This window comes from Pinus tabuliformis, chromosome X (assembly GCF_031772625.1).
Source record: "Pinus tabuliformis cultivar Carrire ecotype Pingquan chromosome X, CPIR1, whole genome shotgun sequence".
NCBI classification, from domain to species: domain Eukaryota; kingdom Viridiplantae; phylum Streptophyta; class Pinopsida; order Pinales; family Pinaceae; genus Pinus; species Pinus tabuliformis.
This window is the reverse complement of record NC_142308.1, coordinates 974,269,854-974,288,316: the sequence shown is the minus strand read 5'-3', so window position 1 is coordinate 974,288,316 and position 18,463 is coordinate 974,269,854.

Sequence of the window (18,463 nt, the reverse complement as noted above, 5' to 3'; positions counted from 1 at the left end):
CTATCGGGTGTACCTTCTATCTCACAGGATGATAGTTGTTCGTAGAGATGTGAAGTTATATGAAGAGAAGGCCATGAGATGTTCCCCTGAGAGGTAACTTCAATTGCATGAAAATGAGGAGATTTTGGCTCTACAGAAAGAACCTCGGGATGTTGTGGAGAAGCCACAAGCAGAGGAGCAGAGAATGGAAACACCCACTCATGCAAAGACATCCAAAGATGGAAGGAAGCGCACCAGGGAAGCTAATTGATTATTGTATGATTCTAGAGAGAATGTGGGAACACCCACATCACAACGCAGGCAGAGGAGGTCACCAGATCGGTACACTGGGTACATGGATCAGATGAGTGAGCTAGTTGAAGTAGAACCATCCTCATTCAAATAAGAAATGTAGTATCCAATATGGGATGATTCCATGGTAGAGGAATATGATTCCATAGTTAGAGACAATGTTTGGGAAGTTGTCCCAAGGACAGAGAACAAGTCAGTGGTAGGTTCGAGGTGGATCTACAAGGTGAAGCAAGCAGCAGATGGAAGCATTGAGAAACACAAGGCCATATTTGTGGCCAAGGGGTTCTCTCGGGTGGAGGGAATTTATTATGAGGAGACCTTTGCTCCAGTATCAAGGTACTCTTCTATCATATCAATTATAGCACTTGCATTGCAGATGGGATGGAAAATCCATCAGATGGATGTGAGGACAACATTCCTCGATGGAGTGATTGAGGAGGAGGTGTACATTGAAAAACTGGAAGTTTTGAGACCTTTGATAGAGAGTTGCATGTGTGCAGACTCAAGCGAGCATTGTATGGATTGAAAGAAGCACCCTGTTCTTGGTACACCAAGATCGACAATTATTTCACCAGGTTGGGCTTCACCAAAATTGAAGCAGATGCAAACCTTTACCATATTGTTTGTTGAAGGTAAATTATTGTTTATAATATTATATGTCGATGAGTTGATTTTAACTGGTGATGTGAAGTTGATAAAATCTTGTGAAGAGGATCTTATAAGAGAATTTGAGAAGAAGAACATGGGACTCATGCATTATTTCCTCAATTTGCAAGCATGGCAAGGAGATAGGGAATTGTTTATCTCTTAGGGAAAGTATGCCAATGATATACTGAAGAAGTTCCAAATGAAGAGTAGCAAACCCATGGACACTCCTCTAGCAGGCAGTTGAAGGAAAGAGGATGCCACTTCAAGTGAGGAGGTGGAGGCCACTATTTACAGGCATCTTGTGGGTTCAATATGTATTTGGTCAACACACGACCAGACATGAGTTATGTAGTTGACCAGCTTAGTCAGGCAATGGTTAATCTAACCAAAATGTATTAGAAGGCAACCAAACATGTGTTGAGATACCTCAGAGGCACTACTTAGTATGGTCTTTGGTACAGACAGACAGAGGGAGTAAAGATTTAAGGCTTCACAGATGCAAATTGGGAAGGTAGTCCATCACATCGGAAGGGCACTTTAGGAGGAGTATTCAGTATTGGGTTAGCAACAGTTTCTTAGTACAATAGGAAGAAGATATTTAGTTTCACTTAGTTCTGCAAAAGCAGAGTACATGGTTGCTAGTCAAGCAACTTGTGAAGTTATCTAGATGATGAACATTCTTATTGGTTGTTTGGTCAGATGATGGATCCCACTTTGATTTACTATGACAATCATAATTGTATCAAACTCTCTGAAAATCCATTTTTTCATGATCGATCCAAGCATATCAACATCTGGTATCACCATCTTCGAGATTGTGTGCAGAGGCGGATCATGTTGGAATACATTCCTACAGAGGAACAAGATGTAAATATTTTGACAAAAGTATTGTCAAGAGGAAAATTTGAGTTCCATAGAAACAAGATTTGTGTATCTGATAATCCCTTTCTTGTTGAGAGGGAGTGTTGAAAATGGAAACATGAAAATCCTGATTTAATTTCCTCTTGAATTAATTTAGGAGAAAATTGTAATTCGACATCACAAGACAACAAGAATGAGTTAACTAAGTTAGTTTCACTTAGTTCGCTCAATTAATTCGAGTTGAGGGCCTAACTTGATTCATGTAGAGTGGTTCCTAAATTTTAGGAGCCTAGGCTGAGTTTAATTTGAGTTATAAGAATTTAATTCAGTTAAACTGAGTTAAAGTCAATTAAACTAGTTCCAACTGTTGGAGGAACTAGTATGAGGTCTAGCAGTGGGGTGCAGCTTCAGTGTTCAACAAGTTAATTGATAAATCAACCATAATTAACTCATTCACACATGCAATACGAGTTACCCCGTTGAGATTGGAGTTCAAGGGTAGTGTACTATTAGTTGTATAATTATCCAAGTTGTACAGGTGGTGCATGTAGTCACAGAAGGACCTATATGGATTGCACAGTTCGGGATGGGGATTTCCCTAATTAATAGGGGATAATTCCTTGAGAAAAAATGCAAGGAAATACAAGCTTGGCGGGCAACATAATTCGCTAAGTGTTGGACGAAGTCAACTTGTGACGCAGTGAGATAGATTATACTTGTGCAGAGTTTATTCAGGCTTGAACAAGCATTGTATTTCTTCTTTATTTTTTGACTAATGCAATACAGATAGGAAGGAGTTTTGAGCAGTTTCTTTCCCCTTAGATAAATCTCTAAGCATATGTGATTAAATCTTGTCTCATGTTTATGTCGTGATTTTTCGATCGTTTAATTGTTTCTGTTGATGAGTAGAGTAGATTCAAGTCTTTTATTTCAGCAAATTACATAAGCAATTTGAATCTACAAGGAATTTCAACAGTATCTGCATAGATGGAATGGTATGCTTTGTAACTTCAATTGCTTCTTCACTGCTCACTTTTGAAGCTTCTTTGGTGGCCACTCGATGTGTAGCAAGAGTAATTGTTCCAATAGATGATGAAAGAGTAATGAGACTTGCAGCTTGAACACCTATTTGTGGAAGCACACTCATGGCGACAAGGATTAGCTTTGAAAAATATTCTATTTACTATGAGTAACAACTTAGTAAATCATATTCAACGATCCATAAAATGTAACTAAGATCATAAGTTTATCAATGACGGGACATGGCTACTAGTTCAAGCATGGAAACAAGGCACTTTCCAAGCACGAAGGGAAGTTCAAAGGTTGTTTGAGGCTTTGAGGTGCACTCATGTGCTCAAGCAAGAAAGAGAGAAAATCAAGGGTGCAGGGTGTATTGACGAACCTCAAAGGAGGATCATTTGAGCCTTCAAGGTGCACTCATGCACTCAAAGAGATAAAGAGGGTTCAAGGGTGCACTCCGAAGAGATGAAGGAGTGAGGATTCAAACCTTCAAGCCTTCAAGGTGTGCTCATGCGCTCATGAGGACAATGAGGGCACAAGGGTGCATGCTGAAGAGACGAAGGGGAAAACATTCGTGCCTTCAAGGTGTGCTCATGCACTTAAGGAGGTCGCAGTTCTTCATCATGAAGGAGTGCGCTCTTGAGGAAAATTGTCTTTTTGGGCACAATTTTCTGAGTTAGTCGGGATTTAGCTTCCAAAAGTGTGCTCTGTCATGGAATGACTCAAGGATAAGTTCAACAACAAGATAAAATGATAGCAGTGTGAAGAGGAAAGATCTACAATTTTTTATAGAGTCTGTCACAATCATGACAGATATATGAAGAGTTGAAGAATATACAGAGTCACAACCTACGACAACAGTTTGACACTTGTAGAAGCAAGAATGAATGGAAACATCAGTAAATAAATTGAAAAGAAAAGAAATGCCATCGAGGAAATCAATATCAACAGTAAAAATTGTTGGAAAAAGTGACTATGTTCGGTCTTTAATAATGTACTTGAGTCATTATGTAATGTACTTGTCAAAAGAATAAAGAAAATATTTTTTATTATTGTAACAATGACTTATTAAAGCATGGGTTTCATGCTTGGGTCATCATTATATTAGTCAAAGTCCCCATTGTGGACTCCTAAGATTAATATTGATTTTATAGAGTTATTATACATTCGAAGAGACCCTTCTTGGGCTTCCGAATCATGTAAAAAGGTTTTGTATCAAGAAAAATATGAGTTATGTGTCCTCCACATCATGTCAGCCTAAGGAATATCAAGTCGGCCTAGAGACCCTCATTAGACCCACTAGAAGGCTATATAAAGAAGGAAGTCGAAGTCATTTGAAAGCATCACTCTCACAAGCAATTCGATATCTTCTGGGAAGTGTTGGGAAATGTCGAGGATGTGAAGTCTTTTTCCAAAAGGAGGAAAGAAGTAAGAGTTTGGGGGAGTCTCTAGAAAAGAGGAAAATTAAAGTTTTGGTACCTCTCTCTCTCTGTTTTGTGGTATGGTTTAGGAGATCGAAGTCTCCTAAGCTTTTGCTGCTACCAGAAGCTACATGCTGCAAGGATCAGTTGCATAATCAAAGTTGTTGGAAAGAGGTCGAAGATCTTGGAGGCTGACATGGTGTGTAGGGAAATAATGGTCTTGGTCTAGGGTGAAGAGTCTCAAAGAATACTATTGAAAGGAAGAATTACTTTGATTGGGTTTTCCCCTCGAAGGGGGTTTTTCCCTAGCATGTGCCTATATCTTGTGTCTCTTGTTTTGTGATCTTCATGTATGTATAATTGCTTGATGAAATATAAGATAATAAAGAAGTAAAAGTATCCAACACACTCACAAGTAATTATCAATATTGGAGAATCAAACCCTAATTTAATATCTTTGATTTTCCAACATGGTATAAGAGCTAAGGTCAAGAGAAGTCAAAGATCACTTTGTTGGCATGGATTCTCCCTCTATGGTGAACTACTACATGAGATTGGGTTTCAAATTTGTTGGAAGATGGATCAAGTAGATCATCTACTATATATTCAACAAAGTCAAGAGTCATGGATTCTTGGTTACCCTTACAGGATCTCTTACTGATGATAATGCATGGATTATTTATAGTGGAGCATCGAGACATATGATAAGTGAAAGTAGGCAACTTCACACACTATCAAAATAATCATCCTCCCATGCAGTGGAATTAGATGACAACAAAAGCTATGTTGTTAGAGGCTTGGGATCTACATCATTAAAGTTGGACAATGGATTGAAGTTGCATCTCAACAACATTCTCTATGTTCCACTTTTGAAAAAGAATTTACTTTATATTTCTTGTTTAGAAGATAAAGGGGAAAGAATTGCTTTTGTTGATGGAAAATTTTGGTTTGGGGAAAGAACTCTAGTATTGACAAAGCTATGATTGTTGGAGTTCGAGAAGTAAGTCTTTACCGGGTTATCACTCGATCTCCTCAAGCTCTTGCTCATATGTAAATAAGTCCCATTGAACTATGGCATAGAAGGTATGGCCATATTCATTATAGGGTCATCCCTACTCTTAGTCAATTGGTTAATGGAATTCCTGATATGAAGCTAGATCATGAAGGTGTATGCAAGGGATGCTCTTTGGGGAAGCATACTAGAAATCCATTTCATCATAGTGAATCTAGATCTAAAGAAATATTAGATCTCATCCATTCTGATGTGTGCAGGCCCATGTCTGACAAGACACTTGGAGGTCATCTCTACTATGTAACATTCATTGATGACCATTCAAGGAAGACATGGCTTTATCTACTCAAAACTAAAGATGAAGTATTTGATAAGTTCAAGGAGTTTAGGGCTTAGGTGGAAACCTTAACCGAAAAGAAAATAAAGACTTTGAGGTTTGACAATGGTGGGGAATACACCTCTAAAGAGTTAATTTCATATTGTAAAGATGCAAGTATTAAGAGGGAGCTCATTGTTACCTACTATCCACGATGACTGTTGCATAGGTTCAAAATAGAAGTTCTCATAAGAGTCTTGATAATACTACACCTGAAGAAATATTCATAGGAAAGAAGCTGAGTGTGGATAATTTCCACATATTTGGAAGTCCAATGTATGTACATGTTCTGAAGGACAAGCGAAAGAAATTGGACTCGAAAAGCATCAAGGGAATAGTCGTTGGTTATAGACTCTCCTAAAAAGCTTATAGAATCTACATAAAGGAGGGAAGATACATTGAAGTAAGCGGGATGTCATATTTGATGAGAATCAAACTTACAAGAAATCAAAGGATATTCTTATTGATTATGATGACGAAGAAGTTCCCGTATTTGAAGAAGACGAAGTTCATGAGAACTCTACTCCATATGATGAAGAAGAAGGACCAAGTGAGCCTATTCAATTGGTGGTTATACCAACCACAAGGAAAAGGCCATATTGGTTGAGATCTACATTAGAAGATGTTGAAGGACATGAAGCTGCAAAAGGGTCCTCCAGGGAAAGTAAGAAACCAAAAAGGTATTTTGGTTATGTTGCATATATGACAAAGTTGATTGAAGTCGAGCCATCTACATTTTAGGAAGCTGAGCACGAAGAGGTTTGGAAGAAAGCTATGCAAGAAGAATATCAATCCATCATGAAGAATGGGGTTTTGGAAATCGTTCCTAGACCTAGTGACAAATCGGTTGTCACATCGAAGTGGATTTATAAGATCAAACATGTTATTGATGGAAGTATAGACAAGTACAAGGCAAGGTTTGTTACAAGGGGTTTCTCTCAAAAGTAAGGCATTGACTATGAAGAAACATTTGCACCTAATGCTAGGTACACTACCATTAGATCATTGGTTTCACTAGCTACTACAATGGGGTGGAATATCCATCAAATGGATGTTAAGACGCATTTCTGAATGGGACCATTGATGAGGAAGTGTACATTGAACAATCTAAAGGATTTGAAGTGAATAGCAGGGACTCTCATGTTTGGAGACTCAAGAATGCTCTATATGGCTTGAAGCAAGCACCAAGGGCATGGTATGCAAGAATGGATGCATAACTTCTCAGGATTGGGTTCGTGAAGAGTATTGTTGATCCAAATATATATATATACATATATATATATATATATATATATATATATATATATATATATATATATATATCAAGGTCATGAATAATGAGCCAGACATTATTCTACTATATGTGGATGATTTATTCATCACTAGTGTAGAACTAAGAATTCAAGAATGCAAGAAGATGTTGGTAGCAGAATTTGAGATGAAGGATCTAGGACTGATGCACTACTACCTAGGTCTAGAATTATGGTAGAGACTTGGGGAGATATATTTGGGGCAAGGAAAGTACATCATCAAGTTATTGCAAAAAATTAGGATGATGGAATCCTAGCTGATGGTTACTCCTATGGTCACCAATCTCAAGAAATTGACAAGCTCTCACTCGAGTCTCAAGGATCCCACCTTATATCGACAATTGGTGGATTCCTTGATGTATCTGGTAAATATTAGGCCAGATATATGTTTTTCAGTGAACATTCTTAGTCAATTTCAGTTGGAGCCTTGTCACGATCACTGGATAGCTGCCAAACATATATTGAGGTATCTTCGTGGCACTATACATCACTGCATAAAGTATTATAGTAAGGAAGTAAAGTTGATTGGCTTCACAGACTCTGATTGGGGTTGCAGTGAGACTGATGGAAGGAGCACTACCGGAGGATGCTTTACTTTGGGAGTTGTTACGATCTCATGGGTGAGTAGGAAGCAAGATCATGTTTCATTGAGTAGTGCCGAGGTAGAATATGTGATTGCATGTGAAGTAGGAAAGGAAGTTGTTTGGTTAAGGAAGATTCTAACAGACTTGTTCGAAAAGTATCTAGGTCCTACTATGATTAATTGTGATAATCAAAGTTGTATCAAGATGTCTAGAGATCCCATGTTTCATTCAAGGACGAAATATATCAATAATAAGTTCCACTTTATTAGGAACTTGGTGCAGGATGGGATTGTGAAGCTAGAATATGTTCTAATAGACGAACAGGTAGCAGACATCCTAATAAAGGCTCTTCCTAATAAGAAGTTTGAATATCTAGGGAACCTGCTAGGTTTGGTAGATATTGGTGATTGTATTGATGATAAAGGAATGGAAGAGATTTGTTGAGGCTTTGCGAGTGAAGCATTTCCTGGGGGGACATCGGGCTAACACTATGTGTCGATGTTAGGAATCCCGAAATTGGAAAGGTGGTGTTGTTTATTGAGCTCGATTTTTGGATACACACCTGTATGTTTGGGTTGGTGGTTAGCAAGTAAGCATGATGGTACATAGAGGGGTTGAAAGCTTGAGTCCACCTTAGTCCCACTTGGATAGATTGCCCTGGTCAGGAATCAAGTCCATGGCATTGCGGTACCTAAATTGTTGAGTGACTGGTTGGATAGAATGCCTTGGTCAGGAATCTAGTCCATGGCATTACGGTGCCTAAATTGTTGTGTGGTTGGTTGGATAGATTGCCCTGATCAGGAATCTAGTCCATGGCATTGCGGTGCCTAAATTGTTGAGTGTGTGGTTGGATAGTTTTCCCTGATCAGGAATCTAGTCCATGGCATTGTGCTACCTAAATTGTTGAGTGACTGGTTGGATAGATTGCCCTGGTCAGGAATCTAGTCCATGGCATTACAGTGCCGAAAGCTTCTTCATGTTTTCATATAGTTTGAGATCTTCCATTGTATTTGTACATTATGAACACCTCCCTAGTTAAGAGGGAGTGTTGGAAAATGTAACTATGTTAGGTCTTCAATAATGTACTTGAGTCATTATGTAATGTACTTGTCAAAAGAATAAAGAAAAGATTTTTTATTATTGTAACAATGACTTATTAAAGCATGGGTTTCGTGCTTGGGTCATCATTATATTAGTCAAAGTCCCCATTGTAGACACCTAAGATTAATGTTGAGTTTATAGAGTCATTGTACATTTGAAGACACCCTTCTTGGGCTTCTGAATCATGTAAAAAGGTTTTGTATCAAGCAAAATATGAATTATGTGTCCTTCACATCATGTCGGCCTAAGGAAGATCAAGTCGGCCTAGAGACCCTCATTAGACCCACTAGAAGGCTATATAAAGAAGGAGGTCGAAGTCATTTGAAAGCATCACTCTCACAAGTAATTAGATATCTTCTGGGAAGTGTTGGGGATGTGAAGTTTGCTGCCAGAAGGAGGAATGAAGTGTGAGTTTGGGGGAGGCTCTAGAGAAGAGTAAAATCGAAGTTTTGGTACCTCTCTCTCTCTGTTTCATGGTTTGGTTTAGGAGATCGAATTATCCTAAGGTTTTGGAGTTGCTGGAAGCTACATGTTGCTGGGATCTGCCACATAGTCGAAGTTGCTGGAAAGAGGTCGAAGATCTTGGAGGCTGACATGGTGTGGAGGGAAAGTCTGGTCTTGGTATAGGGTGAAGAGTCTCAAAGAATACTATTTGAAGGAAGAATTACTTTGACTGGGTTTTCCCTCAAAGGGGGTTTTGCCCTGGCATGTGCCTATATCTTGTGTCTCTTGTTTTGTGATCTTCGTGTATGTATAATTGCTTGATGAAAGATAAGAAAATAAAGAAGTAATAGAAGCCAACACACTCACAAGTAATTATCAAGAATCTTCACAATCCCATGGAAAACTTACTTGGAATGAAGATCGATGAAGAGCTTCTTGATCCAAAGATGTACGCCCAACCTAGATGAGAATGATTATGAGAAAGAATGATTAACTGAGTTGATTATAAAGAGATTACATGAAAATCCATTCCATGCATGATTTCCACTTGTCGACAAGTGAATGAGTTAGTTAAGAGAAGTGAAGTGGACTCTTATTTTCTAAGAGTGAACCCACATGTAACAAGGAAGTGCATGCATGAGATTTGGAAGGGCGCATGTCTTCATGTCAAAGGAATGTGCTCAAGGAGGGCGCACTTGCTGAGCATGAAGGAGGGTGCGGTTCTTCATCCCGAAGGAGTGCAGTCAACACAAGAGTAACTCTTCATAAAATTTAAGCGCGCTTTTGCTTTAAAAGTGATTTTTTTTGCTTTTATTTTCTTTTGTGTGTGTTGCATGGTGAAAAAGGCTAGTTTCTAAGTCAAGAAAAGCTATGACTTCACCTTTCCTTAGACAAGAAAACACAAGTGCTTCTAAAGGTAAGGCGAGGACACTTAGACACATTGACTTAGGAGGATATGATGCTTAAATAAAACATAAGAATAACAAATAAAACAATGTGACAACAAAAGATAGCTTAGAATGACAGTTCATGTAGGCTCCAAAATTGATTTAGGAAAAAAATGTGGAGGGTCATTGTCATAGAGACAAAACACACTTAACCAATGACTGTCACCCTTAGCCATTTTGTATGAAAAGGTATCCTAGTGGACAATATTAGGATTTACACCTAATAGAACTTGCTTGTGGGGCTTACAATAGATAATAGATCATTGTAGCCTCGTCTATGATTTTTTTCAATCATTAAATGATGAAAAGAATCCAAAAAATATATTTTTATTTATTTTTTAAATGAGGGAAAGAGAGGAATTACTTTTAGTTTGGAGGTTTTCTTGATTTGTTAATTCCCCGCGTGTCTTATTTAGGTATCTTTTAGCGTCACCCTTGACTAGATCATATAGATGAAGTCACATTTTCATATCCTTACACTTGGTCATCATGATCTTTGATTTGTGTCTACCTTGTTGGGTTATCAAAGCCAAGTATTGGTTCAACTTCCATATCTATTGATACTTTCCCTTATGTCTCCTACTTGACCCAAATGAAGTTTTTCATTCATGACTACCTTTTTTAAGTAGTTGGTTCCCTAGTAAGTCCTAGTAATTTTGCTTCATGTCAAAGGAAACCTTGTTTCACCCTTCCAATGTTTGGTCTATTCTTTAAATCAAGAATATGTGTAAGTTAATCATTCATAAGATATCTTCTTGCTTCGTGTTGATTGAAAGGATTTAACATTACCTTTACTACATTAGAGCTTCCTATATCAATGAAACATTTTATTTAGGATATTGATATTCAAGCTTAGTACCTTGATTTCAACATTTATTACTCGTGGATCTCCTTATATTTGGTAGTGGATTATCATCACTAGTCCTTGGTTGAATGTTTGCTACTAGTGTTTGACCTCAAATAACTTATTCACAATACTTGGATGACATTAATACCTTGATGCCTTTTATCCTTATCTTTTGGTAGCCTTGCATCTTGGAACAATTTTCCAGCAACCAAACTATGATGATACAAGGAGTCAAGGTCCCTATTGATTAGAAAATCTAACCGAGTTTCTGACAATAAGTTGATTTTTCAAAATGGGTAAAACCCCTAAGGGCATTTGATCTAGGTGGATTTTGGTGGCCACCAGCCTATTCTACTTGGACCCACACCATTATCTCTTTTACTTTTCCAATTTCCTTAGCTGTAGCACAATTTACTATTTTTGGCAGTTTTTTGGGTCCTGAACTTCTAGAACCGTTTTGAGGCCCTAAATGATGTTTTTTTGGGAAACAGGGGCAAAAATGGTTCATGGATTGATGTTTTCTACTCGAAAGTTGTAGTCTTATGATGTATATTTCTAACGAGGCATTGTGCGCATCAAACAGAGATCGTATGACAAAGTTACGACACCGGGAAGTTGATGTACCAATTTACTGACGCAGGGTTTCCCCTGCGCATACCCACAGTATGCATATTCATGCATAAATACCACTTTCCTAGGCAATTGACTCACAAAAGAGTCGAATCCTCATAAACTCAATGGTTAAGGCCCTCTTACCTGCAGTTCCATTGCTTCGAAACTCAATCACCCTGCCTTTGCCTCCTATTGGGACTTTAAATCACCCTTCAACCTTCATTGAAGACTTTATTAAAGTCTTCCCTTAAATCTTTCTTATCGGCTCATAATTCATTATAAAACCCATTAACAAAGGAATTAACTTTAAACATACCTTTTCGCCTACCGTACAGCCTGGTCACGTTTCCCGAGGCTATACCTCCATCGCAATTGCTATCGGCTTATTCAACAGTCATACATATATACCTCATCGCCCTTCTCCTTCTGATATGCGACTATCGGAATACATATGTATATATTTTAGTCTTAAGGACTCAACCCACACTTTATAGAATACAAAGGGATTTCATTAAACTCCGCTCCGAAATCCTTTATTCGGATTTCAAATTCCATACACTCACGTATATAGAATCGTTGAATCCCCTACTTCCCTGATCAAAATACACTATCGACACTTGCTACCGCGATTCCATTTGACTTTCCGATATACGATTAGCGATCAGATCTGGATATCAATCTCACGCCAGATCCGACGGCTATCGCTTAATTGCAATATCGCAATCGCTACCTCCCATTGACTGTTGGCCCTAACTCCTCCGATTGTGATTTAGCGACACAATCGCGACCGTCGATCTAATATATGATCCGATGGTTGAGATTTATTCCCGTGATCGTATTTCGCTAATCCTTCAGGTCAGACCCTTTCACTTCAAAGCGTCGATCTTTTCAAAAGGCTTATGCCGCCGCGACTTGATCCTATCTGTTGATCTAAATGATCCAATGACTGCTGAGTGTCACCACTTCACTTCTCGTTCTTTCTGTTACTTGGGTTCTATGTTGTTTTCAGCGTTGTTTCTATGGGTTTCACTTGGTCGCTCAGGGTTTTTTTTTTAACTACGCACTATCCCTCCTGAGCTTTGGGTTGATCATTCTAATGAATTTAAAAATTCATTAGGATCCTCCTCGTCATGTTCTTCTCTGTGTATTTGTTGAATTACGCTCCTCTGCATTCACGCATTCCGCCTATATATATATATATATATATATATATATATATATATATGCAATCCTCTGATGCATTCAACAATTATTCAACACTCAATCACACATTATATAGTCCTACTCAATTACTGTATATATAAATACAAATGAATAATTATAGAATGGAATCCATATTCCTTAGGCCCGATCTTCAATATCTGTGGCCTCAATTCATTATCTGCCCATAGGCTAAAGATACTCCAACCTACTATCTACTTTTCTCTTATCCTCTCCAACCTTTGTTCATGCCTTTTAGGCTTACATTTATACAATGGGGTTCTAAAACCACTTTCTGGTTTAGATCCCTGAATCCCTCAACAAAATCCTAAAATCTCCTTCTTGTTACTAAAACTCCTCTCTAATCCCTAGATTCATGAACTGACTCCTAAACTAAGATTTACAATCAATTCTCAATCTCTCAACTATCCTAAATATCTCATGTTCTCCTACATTCGAGAACATTTACAATAAAGCCTCACAATATTCAATTAATTCCTACTCTCATTAAAATCACTCAAAACATTAAATAATTACATAGATCCAATACTTAGGAAACCAACTTCCTTGAAATACAAGACCCCCTATTTCTACTAGAATACAATGATAATATTGATCTGGATGCTCCTACATCAGACTCCCCATGTAAGAAAATTTATGACCACTTAGTCATAAATCTGGATAATTGTTTCCATCCCAGACTTTATTTTGTAATCTCTCCTTGCTTGTCAATTGCTCTATTGTTGCTGTTGTCTGTTTCTGTTCTCTAGGTCTTCATACTTTATGCTGTAATGCTCCACTTGCCCTGCTCTCGAAGTCTGCTATTGTTTTCCTCTTGTTGTCACTCCTTTTCTTTCTTGCTGTTGTCTTTCTCTGAGATACTTTCATCATTAATCTTCTTATCAACTCAATCTCTTTGTCTAGTATATCCTCTGTCTACTGATTGTTTCCATCTCTTGATTGCTGAACTCTTCTCCTTGCTGGTTCTTCACTTAATTTGATTGTTTCCTTTTCCTTTTTACCTTCTTCTCTACTGTTGTTTTGCACTTTTTTGCTTTTACCACATTGTCTTTTAGAACAATTTCCTGCTTCTGGTTTCTGCATTTGTCAACTTCTTCTTGATTATTATTTATGACAACTTCTTTGTCATCCTTCTTCAGCAATCTATCCTGGACATTCATCCTTTGCTCTTCCAACTTCCTCCTTTGAAAGTCTAATTCTCTATATAACTCAATGATTTTACTTGGAGTGAACTTTGGAAATTTTACATAATATTCCATTTCCTCATTTGCTATTTTCTCATTATCACATGGTCCTTCTTCCTCTACTAAATCTTCCTTGACATCCTTCAGTAGATGTTCTTCCTCTTCTTCTTCCATTTGGCTATCCACCTGTGCCAAATATGTTCCAACTTCTGCAACAACATCTTCAATTATAAGACAATCATTATAATAAAAATATAAGGCCTTTGTACCTCTTTTCCCTTTAGAAACACTTTAGTATGTTGCGCTGATTTCTCTTCTTCTGTCAGCATATCAGTATGCTGATCCAAACTCAAAGAACTCTTGAGACTGTCAGCTAGTCTCCCCTTCTCATCATCTATTTCAATGATGTCTTCCAACATTTGTCCACTGTAGTGAACTGATTCTTTCCCAGCCTCTTTGTCATATTCTGCTTCAAAACTTTCATCTTCTGGAATATACTCTTTCACATCTTTGACAGCTTTAAAAGACTGTCTATCTTCTTTGAAACCTACAATCATACACAAATTATTAGTTTTAAAATCACAAGACCTTATGGTCTTATTTGATGCTTCAGTCATCAAGTCTTCTAGCTACTTTGAATCATTCATATGATTCAACTCCTCTAGCTCTTCATCACTTTCAAAAAGTAATGGTCCACTTTTTAGTTCACATATCGAAACTTCAACATCTTCTTCAGCATCTTCCTTTTGTTGTAGCTCAACTCTTTCGAGTTTCTCTATATATTGCTATAGCTCCCTTTCATATTCCTCTTTGCTTAACTATCTCTGTATGACATTTGCCTTGGCATCCTTCTCCTTTTGTCCTCTGTTGTGGTCTCTTTCAGAACCTCTATTATGACTGTCACTAGTCATCATCCTCTCCATCTCTATGAGTTCCTCACTCACTTTACTATGAGTTGCACTAAAGCCTCTTCAACAGCAAATCCTGTCCTGCTGCCACTTACCTCACCAAGCTCTCCTCACTCAGTCTTTTGGCAAGCAATTGGTTCTCTATCTCTGGAACCTCCTTTGAGCACTTCTCTTTGCTCTTTCTGGGCTTCAACTCATCTACATCTTCTAAGAACACAACTGTCCTCTTTATCCAATCGTTGTTGGAATTCCTCAAGGTTCTGCCACATCTCTATTTTCACTTAGAAACTTTCACTAGCTTCCTTTATCTGTTAGCAATTCTAACCACATCCTTTGTGGAATTGCCTTTTGGGAGTTGCAATAATACTTCTGCTTCAATGCAAAGACTACAATCTTCTAATCTTCAATCTAATTAGAATAAAACCATATCATCTTACCTTCAAGATCTTTGTCTGATCTTGTCCTTCCATTCACTTGCACTTTTGAATGGCCTGTCCTTTCCATTAGCTTTCAGCTGTTTTTCAAACTTTGTTACTTCAAAAACTTACAAACATCCCTCTTACAGTTTAACTACTATAATCTTACTATAAAATTTCATTCATTCCATATCTGCTAATCATTAGACAAAACTGCATACCTTCAACTACCTTTAGAATCTCACCATTCCTGCAAATCTGTTTCAGCAAATATTTATGCTTCCACTGCACAATTTCTCGATATTCAACTACTATCAATCAGATTTTAGAATTTGATCCTTTCTTCCAATCCTCCGGCTTTATCTTGGTAAATCTTAGCTATCAGTAACAATTCCTTCTTGTTGAGTTTTCTTCCACTCAGAATCATTAACAATTCCTTTCATTTCTGCTTCTTAATCTCCTTTTGCTGAGATACTTCATTAGCTGCAACCATCATTCTTCAGTCTATTTCTTTGTCAGCAAACTCAAATCAGAATTAAATAAAACAATACTTGTATGATTTCATAAGCAATCTCTATTCACCATTCACATTTGAGTGAATCTTCACTCTTCAAACATCGTTGTAGACTCTTCCTGTCTCTACAATCTCTGCTTAATTCTACCTTACCTGCCTCTAAGAACTTATCTGTTCTTCTCCATTCTCCCAGATGTACTCTGGTTGCTTGACTGTCAGATTAGAATCTGATCTCCCTAGCCTTCATGCACATATTTTCCAAATATCTCTGCTATGAATTCTTTCAGTAACTTCCACACATACTTGCTTTCTTATGCTTGATACTAAATGTTTCATTTATGATTCAACTCTGATACCAAAATGACGCAGGGTTTCCCCTGCGCATACCCATAGTATGCATATTCATGCATAAATACCACTTTCCCAGGCAATTGACTCACAAAAGAGTCGAATCCTCATAAACTCAATGGTTAAGGCCCTCTTACCTGCAGTTCCATTGTTTTGAAACTCAATCACCTCGCCTTTACCTCCTATCGGGACTTTAAATCACCCTTCAACCTTCATTGAAGACTTTATTAAAGTCTTCCCTTAAATCTTTCTTATCGGCGCATAATTCATTATAAAACCCATTAACAAAGGAATTAACTTTAAACATACCTTTTCGCCTACCGTACAACCTGGTCACGTTTCCCGAGGCTATACCTCCATCGCAATTGCTATCGGCTTATTCAACAGTCATACATATATACCTCATCGCCCTTCTCCTTCCGATATGCGACTATCGGAATACATATGTATATATTTTAGTCTTAAGGACTCGGCCCACACTTTATAGAATACAAAGGGATTTCATTAAACTCCGCTCCAAAATCCTTTATTCAGATTTCAAATTCCATACACTTGCGTAGATAGAATTATCGGATCCCCTAGTTCCTCGATCAAAATACACTATCGGCACTTGCTACTGCGATTCCGTTTGACTTTTCTATATACGATTAGCGATCAGATCTGGTCGTCAATCTGACACCAGATCCGACGGCTGTCACTTAATCGCAATATCGCAATCACTACCTCCCATTGATGGCCAGCCCTAACTCCTCCCATTGCGATTTAGCGACACAATTGCGACCGTCGATCTAATATATGATACGATGGTTGAGATTTATTCACGCGATCGCATTTCGCTAATCCTTCAGGTTAGACCCTTTCACTTCAAAGCGCTAATCTTTTCAAAAGGCTTATGCCGCTGCAACTTGATCCTGGCCATTGATCTAAATGATCCAACAGCTGCTGAGTGTCACCACTTCACTTCTCATTCTTTCTGTTACTTGGGTTCTACGCTGTTTTCAGCATTGTTTCTATGGGTTTCGCTTAGTCGCTCGGGGTTTTTTTTAACTGCGCACTATCCCTCCTGAGCTTTGGATTGATCATTCTAATGGATTTAACAATTCATTAGGATCCTCCTCGACATGCTCTTCTCTGTGTATTTGTCGAATTCCGCTCCTCTGCGTTCACACATTCCGCCTATATATATATATACATATGTATATGTATATGTATATACATATACATATGTATATGTATATGTATATGTATATACATATGTATATGTATATACATATACATATACATATATATACATATATGTATATGTATATGTATATACATATACATATATATATATATATATACATATACATATATATATGCAATCCTTTGATGCATTCAACAATCATTCGACACTCAATCACACATTATACAGTCCTACTCAATTACTGTATATATAAATACAAATGAATAATTACATAATGGAATCCCTATTCCTCATGCCCGATCTTCAATATTTGTGGCCTAAATTCATTATTTTCCCATAGGCTAAAGACACTCCAACCTACTATCTACATTTATCTTAACTTCTCCAACCTCTGTTCATGCCTTTTAGGCTTACATTTATACAATGGGGTTCTAAAACCACTTTTGGTTTAGATCTTTGAATCCCTCAACAAAATCCTAAAATCTCCTTCTTGTTCCTAAAACTCGTCTCTAATCCCTAGATTCATAAATTGACTCCTAAACTAAGATTTACAATCAATTCTCAATCCCTCAATCTCTCAACTATCCTAAATCTCTCATGTTCTCCTACATTCGAGAACATTTACAATAAAGCCTCACAATATTCAATTAATTCCTACTCTCATTAAAATCACTCAAAACATTAAATAATTACATAAATCCAATACTTAGGAAACCAACTTCCTTGAAATACAAGACCCCCTATTTCTACTAGAATACATGATAATATTGAGCTGGATGCTCTTCCATCATTTACTTAAACGAGGCCCATAGTTTTGGTGCTTCATCTCCTAGGGTTAGGTTTTTGGATGTTTAGGGTTTTCCATTATTTCTCAATAATAAATTGGCCTTTGAGCCTCATTGTAACACAGTTCAGAGGCATGTAGCCACCACATCTCTTCTCAGAGATAAACTACGATCACCCAAGCTAGTCTTATTTCCATTCTGTTTGTAAGCATATTTTAGTATTTGATATTAATGAAATGAAGTGTTATTTCTGTTGCATCTTTGTATTTATGGATATATCTGTAATTTTTTGCATTCTTGTTTAAGTTCGGATCAACATTGTTCCATCATGTACAAAACTTGGATCTCGATGGAACTATAATCATCCATGAAAAATTTATCACACTCTTATTAAACTTGTAGTTGGAAAGTGGGTCATTTTGCTATA